The 8,403-nt window shown below is 34.9% G+C and overlaps 1 pseudogene; it reads left to right on the forward strand.

Annotated features, from left to right (window-relative positions):
• Positions 1 to 556: 556 nt before the first annotated feature.
• On the forward strand, positions 557 to 1,953 carry LOC117917244 (annotated as a pseudogene).
• Positions 1,954 to 8,403: the final 6,450 nt, after the last annotated feature.

The raw sequence follows: 8,403 nt of genomic DNA on the forward strand, positions 1-8,403 counted from the left end.
ACTGACAATAAGTTCTCTTAAATTATGTTGGTTGATATCAATTTGGTTTTTTCTATTTGGGGCAAAAAAACAAACACCCACTTATACCTACCTCAAACAGGTTCAAAAATTTGTTTCTTGTATTGCTCTTGAAAAATAAAAGATCACATGTTTCTCCCCTTTTTTTTTCTCTCTTTAAAAAGAACATGAACAACTTAACTAGGTTTAGAAGACTTAAAATGGTATCAGACCTCGACCGTGTCCCAGACACAGCTCGTGACATGCACTAAAAGTTAAAACTAAGGTGAATGAAAAGTTCAAACAGGAAATCATTGCTTCTGGAGTTGGAGATTGCAAAAAGGGAAATTATGATAGCAGTTGTTATGGAGATAGCATGGAGAAGTTGATAGCGTGTGGGGGAGGCAGCTGGCCATTGATTAAAGACAGATGCTTACAACTCCTTTTCCTCGCTTTTAATTTCCTTATTTTTGGAAGCTGACGTCCAAAGCATTTCTATATAAACTCAACGTCCAATTCATCAATGGAAATCAGTATATGCATTTGCAAGCACCAAAAACATCAAGGTTTAATTTTATTTTTTTTCTTACAATATTTGACATATGGCTTCTCTGCTAGCGCTGCTGCTGGCATTTCTCCTACTTGGTGCAGTGGTTGGTACAAAAATGAGTGACATTACCTTTGATCAAAGCTACAGAATTACATGGGGAAATGACCATGTCTTGTCTTTAAACCAAGGAAGACTAGTTCAGCTCTCATTGGACCAATCCTCAGGTTTCATTCTTCTTCTTCTTCTTCTTCTTTTCCACTCATTTTGTGAGGTTAATCTAATCATAGTTAACAACAGTTCGGCCTACGTGAATTAATAATTTCCCCACTGGCAAAGTCCAAAATCAGTGGGAAAACAAGAGTACCTTCCTGTTTCTCTTCTCATTATGCGTGTTTCATTTTTCTGCATTGCAGGGGCTGGGTTTGCATCCAAGCAAAGCTATGGTTCTGGATTCTTTCATATGAGGATAAACTACCACCCAAGGACTCTGCTGGAGTTGTTACAGCTTACTATGTAATGACAATATGTCCTTTCTTTCCATGCTTTATCTTACATGCATGATCCAAAATAGAGAGAGAGAGAGAAGAAAAAAAGCCCAGTTGTTTGGTTGAAGAGATGTTTGCTTTCCATGCATGCCATTTTCTTTTCCTTTCCCACATGTTCTTCTTACGTACATCTCTGATTCAAGGTGATATAATTAATGGCAGTTGACTTCACACACCAAAACCATGATGAGCTAGATTTCGAGTTCTTGGGGAACAAAGAAGGGAACCTTACACTCTACAAACTAACGTATTCTCCAATGGGCAAGGAGATAGAGAGCAAAGGATTCTTCTCTGGTTCGATCCCACTGCAGACTTCCATTCTTATAAATTCTTTGGAACCAACACCAGATTGTGTAAGCATACACCAATATCTCTTTCTCATATGCTTTTCAATCTGTCTCGTACGTACGTTCATTTGTTTTAATTACTCATTTCAAATATCAGATTTTATGTGGATGATATCCCCATTAGAGTGTTCAAGAACAACTCAATATTGGCGTAGACTACCCATCACAGCCAATGCAGATTGAAGGAAGCTTGTGGAATGGAGAAAGTTGGGCAACAGATGGAGGCCAACAAAGACTAATTGGAGCTGCGCACCATTCAGAACCCACTTCCAAGGATTCAGGATCGATGGTTGCCCTTCTGACTACTCCAACTGTCACTCTTCTAACTTGTGGTGGAATCAAAAGAATTTTGGAAACTAGACTCCACTCAACAAAAGGCACATGAGAATGTGAGAAACAAGTACATGAACTATGACTATTGTTCTGATACCAATAGGTTTGCTGTGCGTCCCAAAGAGTGCACTCAGTAATTGCATTTCGTACATCAGCTGCCATTTCCGCAGGAAACTGAAGATTCTTAATTAAGACATTGATGAAATAATTATATTGTGTTTGAATTCCTATATATATTAAGTATGATAATTGATTAGCTTCTTGTTTCTGCCTTGATTAGTTGCCCACTTTTTCATTCAATTTATTCTCATGTATTGAACTTCTAAATCACTGTTTGGGAAATACCATCCCTTAAAAGATGTTTGGATTCAAAATTTTCCCATACGTTGAGTTTACATAATTGTTATGATTTTTCATCTCAGTATGTGAGTTTTAATAAGCTAAATCTAGATTTCGGCCAAATTATAACATTGTCGCCTACATCCAAATATTTGAACCAACTTCATTGGACAGAATGCAAGTTACTTTTCAAGAGTTCAAATATTTTTAAGTTGTTTGTCTTTTAATTTTTTTTTTTTATATATAAAGGTATATTAATTGTCTTAAGAAAAAAGATGAATATTTTTTACTTTTTCTCAATGAAAATTTGATCTTTTTCTTTTTTGTCTTTTCAATCTTTAATTTGTCATACTCAACTCAATTTTTCATATTAAAAAAAAAGCAACTAAATTTAATTCTAAGAATTTGGGATAAGTCTTACAAAAAATAAATAAATAAAATCAACCCACTTTAAATTTATAAATAAAATAATAATTACCATAAATTAGTGACGTCATCATTAAGGAACAACATAATATAATTAAAATATATATATTTTTCTCTATTTATGAAGAAAATTTAGATCTAAAAATTTTTTTATGTATTACTCAAAAATAAAATTAATGGCATAAAAATCAATTAGTTTTGGATGAGAATGAATCTAAAATAAATTCACAAAATTTCAAAGCCAAAACTCAAATTTGTCACATGCAATCAGAATTCTTGAATTATATCTCATAAAGTTTGTGACAAAATTAATTTTCTTAAATAAATCATAATTTTTATATTAGAATTTTTTTTTTTTTTTTCAAAATTCAACTACTTATGATGCAACAAAAACTAACCATAAAAATTCCAATACTAATGGTTTGGGTTACAACTCCAAAATAATTTATACTCATATATTTATCCACTAAAATAAAGAATTTCAATTTTAAAAAAAAAAAAAAAAAAAAGAAGAAAGAAATTTAGGACATGACAATACTCTTTCCCAAATTTAAAATCTGAAAATTAATAAATTAATCTCAATGATTGAATACATATATTTTTATCCCAAATCTGTAAATTTGAATATGCATATTGGAAAAACAATGAGAAATCAATGAAGCTTAACTTAAAACATTTTTAGTATTTCCTTTGTAATCAAACATATTTAGGAACCTTAATTACAATCCAATTACTAATTCTCTAGCTAAATATATAATTAATCAATAAATTTAGTATTTGAGATATTTGAAAATGTATTATATTACTTCTTTTTTCAAATTTCAAAATTTTAAATATTTTTATATAAATTATATAAAATAATATGCAATATAACAATTAATTATACAATGTTTATAAAACCAGACCGGTCATTGAACCGAAAAAGTTACTGGTTCACATTCATTGGTCAAACAGTGGTTAACCATGGTAAAATCAACAACGTTACAAATATATATTTATATATTATTAAAATATAAAAAATAATAAATTCTACTAAATTTACACTCAAATAAGAAATATTAAAAATTAATGTAAAATAAAAATAAATTACACAAAATATAAAATCTAAATATTCTAAAAATTTAGAAAATAGAAATGATTCAATTGATTCAATGAATATTAAAAATATGCAACAATGCAATAAAAAATAAAATATTAAATATTAAAAATAAAAATTTAAAACTTTGCAACTCATGTGGGAGAGAATCATTGGCAACGTCAGCATCCCCATTGTTAATGTTACCATATACAAATTAGGAATCAAATTGGTTGTACATATAGGAAAAGATTGACAAACTGGCTTACCATGTATTTGTTAATGTTACCATATACAATTTAGGAATTTAGACTTCGTGTATAGGATAATATATATATATATAGATGGATGCAGAGGACAATAAACTGATCAGAGTTCTCAGTTTCTATGGAGTTTTTTTTAGTATTTTGACAGGTATCAGAGCAAGGTTTCGGCACCTTCTGAGTGGAGTTCGTGATCTTCTACCAATCAAACGCTTGGCATAAAAAACAGTGTTGATCGGGTTCATCGCGACCTGGTTCTTGGTCGTTTCTATTCCAATTTTTTGGTGGGCTATTTCCTTTGTTTCTCGGTTGCATCATGTTATCAGAGAAGTTGGAATCGTTTCCTATTAGATTTACTGGCAAAAATTATTGTGCTTGGGAGTTTCAATTTAAATTATTTGTCAAAGGAAAAGAATTATGGGTCATATTGATGGGAGTAATCTTACACCTCGTGATGCCGAGGCTTTGTCTAAGTGGGAAATTATGGATGCTCGGGTTATGACCTGGATCCTTAGCTCGGTTGAACCTCACCTTGTTCTCAATCTGAGGCCTTATAAAACTACTGTTGCTATGTGGAATTATCTCCTTATGGTTTACAATCAAGACAACTCTGCTAGGCATTTTCAATTAGAGTATGAGATGGCTAATTTCACACAAAGAAATCTCTCAATTGAGGAATATTTTTCTGGTTTTCAAACTCTTTGGACTGATTATTCCAACATTGTTTATGCTAATGTTCCCGCTGTAGCTCTCTCTACTGTCCAAGCAGTGCATGCAACCAGCAAGCGAGATCAATTCTTGATGAAGCGACGACCTGACTTTGAAATTGCACGGTCTAATATGATGAATCATCATCCTGTACCATCTTTGGATGCCTGCTTGAGTGAACTTTTGAGTGAGGAGCAGCGTATCATAACTCAAGCTACCATGGAACATCAGGCTGATGTTAGTGCACCTATTTCTGTAGCTTATACAGCATAGGGGCAGAAAAAGGGTCGAGATATGTGGGTTGTCCAATGCTTTAGTTGTAAAGAATTTGGTCACATTGCTCAGGATTGTCCTAAGAAGTTCTGTAACTACTGTAAGAAACAAGGTCATATCATCTCTGCTTGTCCCATTCAGCCTGAAAAGAAGCAGGGTACTGCTTATCATGTCTTCACTGGTGCCTCTAGTTCTACTGCATTGCTTGCTACCTCTTCGGTTATTCCTATTCCTACTCCTATAGCCTTAGCAAACCCAAACACACTCACTCCTGAAATGGTACAACAAATGATGATTTCTGCTTTTTCTACTTTTGGACTCTCAGTTAATCATATGATTTCTTCTAAGCCATGGTATTTTGACTCTGGAGCTTCTAACCATATGACAAATATTGTTCTTTCTCTTTGCTGTCATAAATTATGATGGAAATATGAAAATTAACACCACTGATGGTAGTTTTCTACCTATCAATGTTGTTGGTGATCTTTCTTCTTCCTTAACTGATGTTTTTGTGTCTCCTAACCTCTCCACAAATCTTCTTTCTGTTGGTCAATTGGTTGATAATAATTATAATGTCAATTTCTCTCGTTCTGGTTGTGTTGTGCAAGATCAAGTGTTCGGGAAGATGATCACGAAGGGGCCTAAAGTGGGATGACTCTTTCCTCTTCATGTTTCTCCTTCCACTATTATTCCTAGTTTTCCTTTACTTTCCTTTGCATGTAATGTTGTTGGTTCTAAACATAAGATGTGGCATAGACATCTTGGCCACCCAAACTCTGATGTACTTCGTACTTTGTTTAATTCTGGATTATTGGGAATTAAAGCATGTTTTTCTCTTGATCTTTCTTTCGATTGTACATCATGCAAACTTGGCAAAAGTAAAGTTCTTCCTTGTCCTCATTCTGCATGTCGTGCCTTACAATGTTTTGATATTATACATAGTGATGTTTGGGGGATTGCACCTATTGTTTCTCATGCACATTACAAGTACTTTGTTACTTTCATTGATGACTTTAGTTGCTTTACTTGGGTTTACTTCCTTCGGGCTAAGGCTGAAGTTTTTTCAGTCTTTAAGCGATTTCTTGCACTTATTGAGACTCAATTCTCTGCCAACATCAAGGTCTTGCGCTCTGATTCTGGCGGAGAATACATGTCTAATGAGTTTCATGACTGTCTTCAAAGCAAATGGATCATCTCTCAGCGTTCTTATCCTTCGACACCACAACAAAACGGTGTTGCTGAGAGGAAAAATCGCCACCTTCTTGATGTAGTAAGAACTCTTTTACTTGACTCATCAGTTCCTCCTCGTTTTTGGTGTGAAGCACTTTCTACTGCAGTTCATTTGATCAATCGCTTACCCTCTCCTATGTTAAATCATGTTTCTCCTTTCTCTAAGTTGTTTGGCCATTCTCCTTTATATTATGATCTTCGTACATTTCGTTGTGTTTGTTTTGTGCATCTATCTACTCATGAACGACATAAACTTACTGCTCAATCTGTTAAATGTGTTTTTCTTGGTTATGCTATCCCTCACAAGAGTTATGTTTGTTATGATCCCCATGCTCGTCGTATACGAGTTTCCCGGAATGTAATTTTCTTTGAAAATCAATATTTCTTTCCATCTCATGTTGAGCCACCATTTGCATCTGTATCTCTTCTGCCTAGTTTTTTTGAATCCCTAACAATTGTGGAAGGGTTGAAACCTGTTTTTGGGTATGAAAGACATAGTCAACATGAGTCCAATTCCATTTCCTCTATGCCCCCTTCCAATCCTGACCTGGCGCCTGATCCTGCTCCTGCTTCCACCACTTTTCATCTGTCTACTCGTCTTTCTCGACCCCCTGATTGGTATGGATTCTTATCTCCTATCTCTCTTGTTACTACTTTATCCACTATTTATATTCCCTCTTGCTACAAACAAGCCATGGAACATGAGTGTTGGCAAAATACAATGCAAGCAGAACTTCAAGCACTTGAGGAGAATCATACTTGGGATATTGTTCCTTGTCCTCCTACAGTTAAACCTATTGGGAGTAAATGGGTTTTCTCTATAAAACTTCTTTCTGATGGCTCTTTGGACAATACAAAGCTTGCCTTGTAACTTTGGGTAACAAGTAGGAATATGGGGTTGATTATGAGGAGACATTTGCTCCTATTGCCAAAATGACCATGGTTCGAACCATCTTAGCTATTGCCGCTTCACAGTCATGGCAATTACATTAGATGGATATGAATAATGGTTTTCTTCATGGTGATCTCCAAGAAGAGATTTACATGAAGTTTCTCTTTGGTATGACTAATTCTTCTTCTCATGATGTTTGTAAGCTAAAACGTTCTTTGTATGGGCTCAAGCAGGCGCCCCGAGCTTGGTTTGAGAAGTTTCGCAGTACAATTCTTTCCTTCAACTTTACCTAAAGTCAATATGATTATTCCCTCTTCTTCCACACTTCTGCGTCGGAGTATAGTCCTTCTCTTGGTTTATGTGGATGATATTATCATCACTGGCACTTACTGTAGTTTGATTACTAAGCTTCAGCAATTGTTACATACAACTTTCCATATGAAAGATCTTGGACAACTCACATACTTCTTAGGATTGGAAGTTCATCATCGGGCTAGTGGTATTTTCGTGAACTAGCATAAGTATATTCAATATCTTATCACTTTGGCTGGTTTTGAGGACACTTCTTCTGTTGATACTCCTATGGAGGTAAATGTCAAATGCAGGAAAGATGAAGAGGACCTTCTAGATGATCCTACTCTCTATCGGCGCCTAGTTGGAAGTCTTATCTACATGACCACTACTCTACCTGATATCTCCTATGTTGTTCATCAGGTCAGTTAGTTTATGACTTCTCCTCGACATCTTCATCCTATTGCAGTTCACTGCATCATCCGCTATCTTCAAGGCTCACCTACTCATGGGTTGTTCTTTCCTACCATCTCCTCCCTTCAACTTGTTGCCTATAGTGATGTTGATTGGGGTGGGTGTCCAGATACACATTGATCTACTACGGGTTGGTGTATGTTTTTAGGTGATGCCTTAATTTCTTGGAGATGTAAGAAACAAGATCGTGTTTCTAAATCATCTACTGAGGCCAAGTATCCCGCCATGTCTACTGCATGTTCTGAAATTATATGGCTACGTGGTCTTCTTGAGAAGCTTGGGTTTCCTCAGACTACTTCTACACCTCTTCATGTTGATAACATTAGTGCTATTCAGATTGCCACCAATCCCTTTTTTCATGAACGTACCAAGCACATTGAGGTTGATTGTCATTCTATTCGAGACAGCTTGGAAAGTTGGGTGATATCTTTTTCTCGCATCTCTTTTGATCTCCAAGTGGCTGATATCTTCACCAAAGCTTTGACTCAACAGTGACATCAATTTCTTGTTGGCAAAGTGTTGCTGGTTGACTTACCAGCATCAATTTGAGGAGGGATGTTAATGTTACCATATACAAATTAGGAATGAAATTGGTTGTACATATAGGAAATGTTAATGATACTATATACAAATTAGGAATCAAATTGGCTGTACATATAG

This window comes from Vitis riparia, chromosome 7 (assembly GCF_004353265.1).
Source record: "Vitis riparia cultivar Riparia Gloire de Montpellier isolate 1030 chromosome 7, EGFV_Vit.rip_1.0, whole genome shotgun sequence".
Lineage (NCBI taxonomy): Eukaryota > Viridiplantae > Streptophyta > Magnoliopsida > Vitales > Vitaceae > Vitis > Vitis riparia.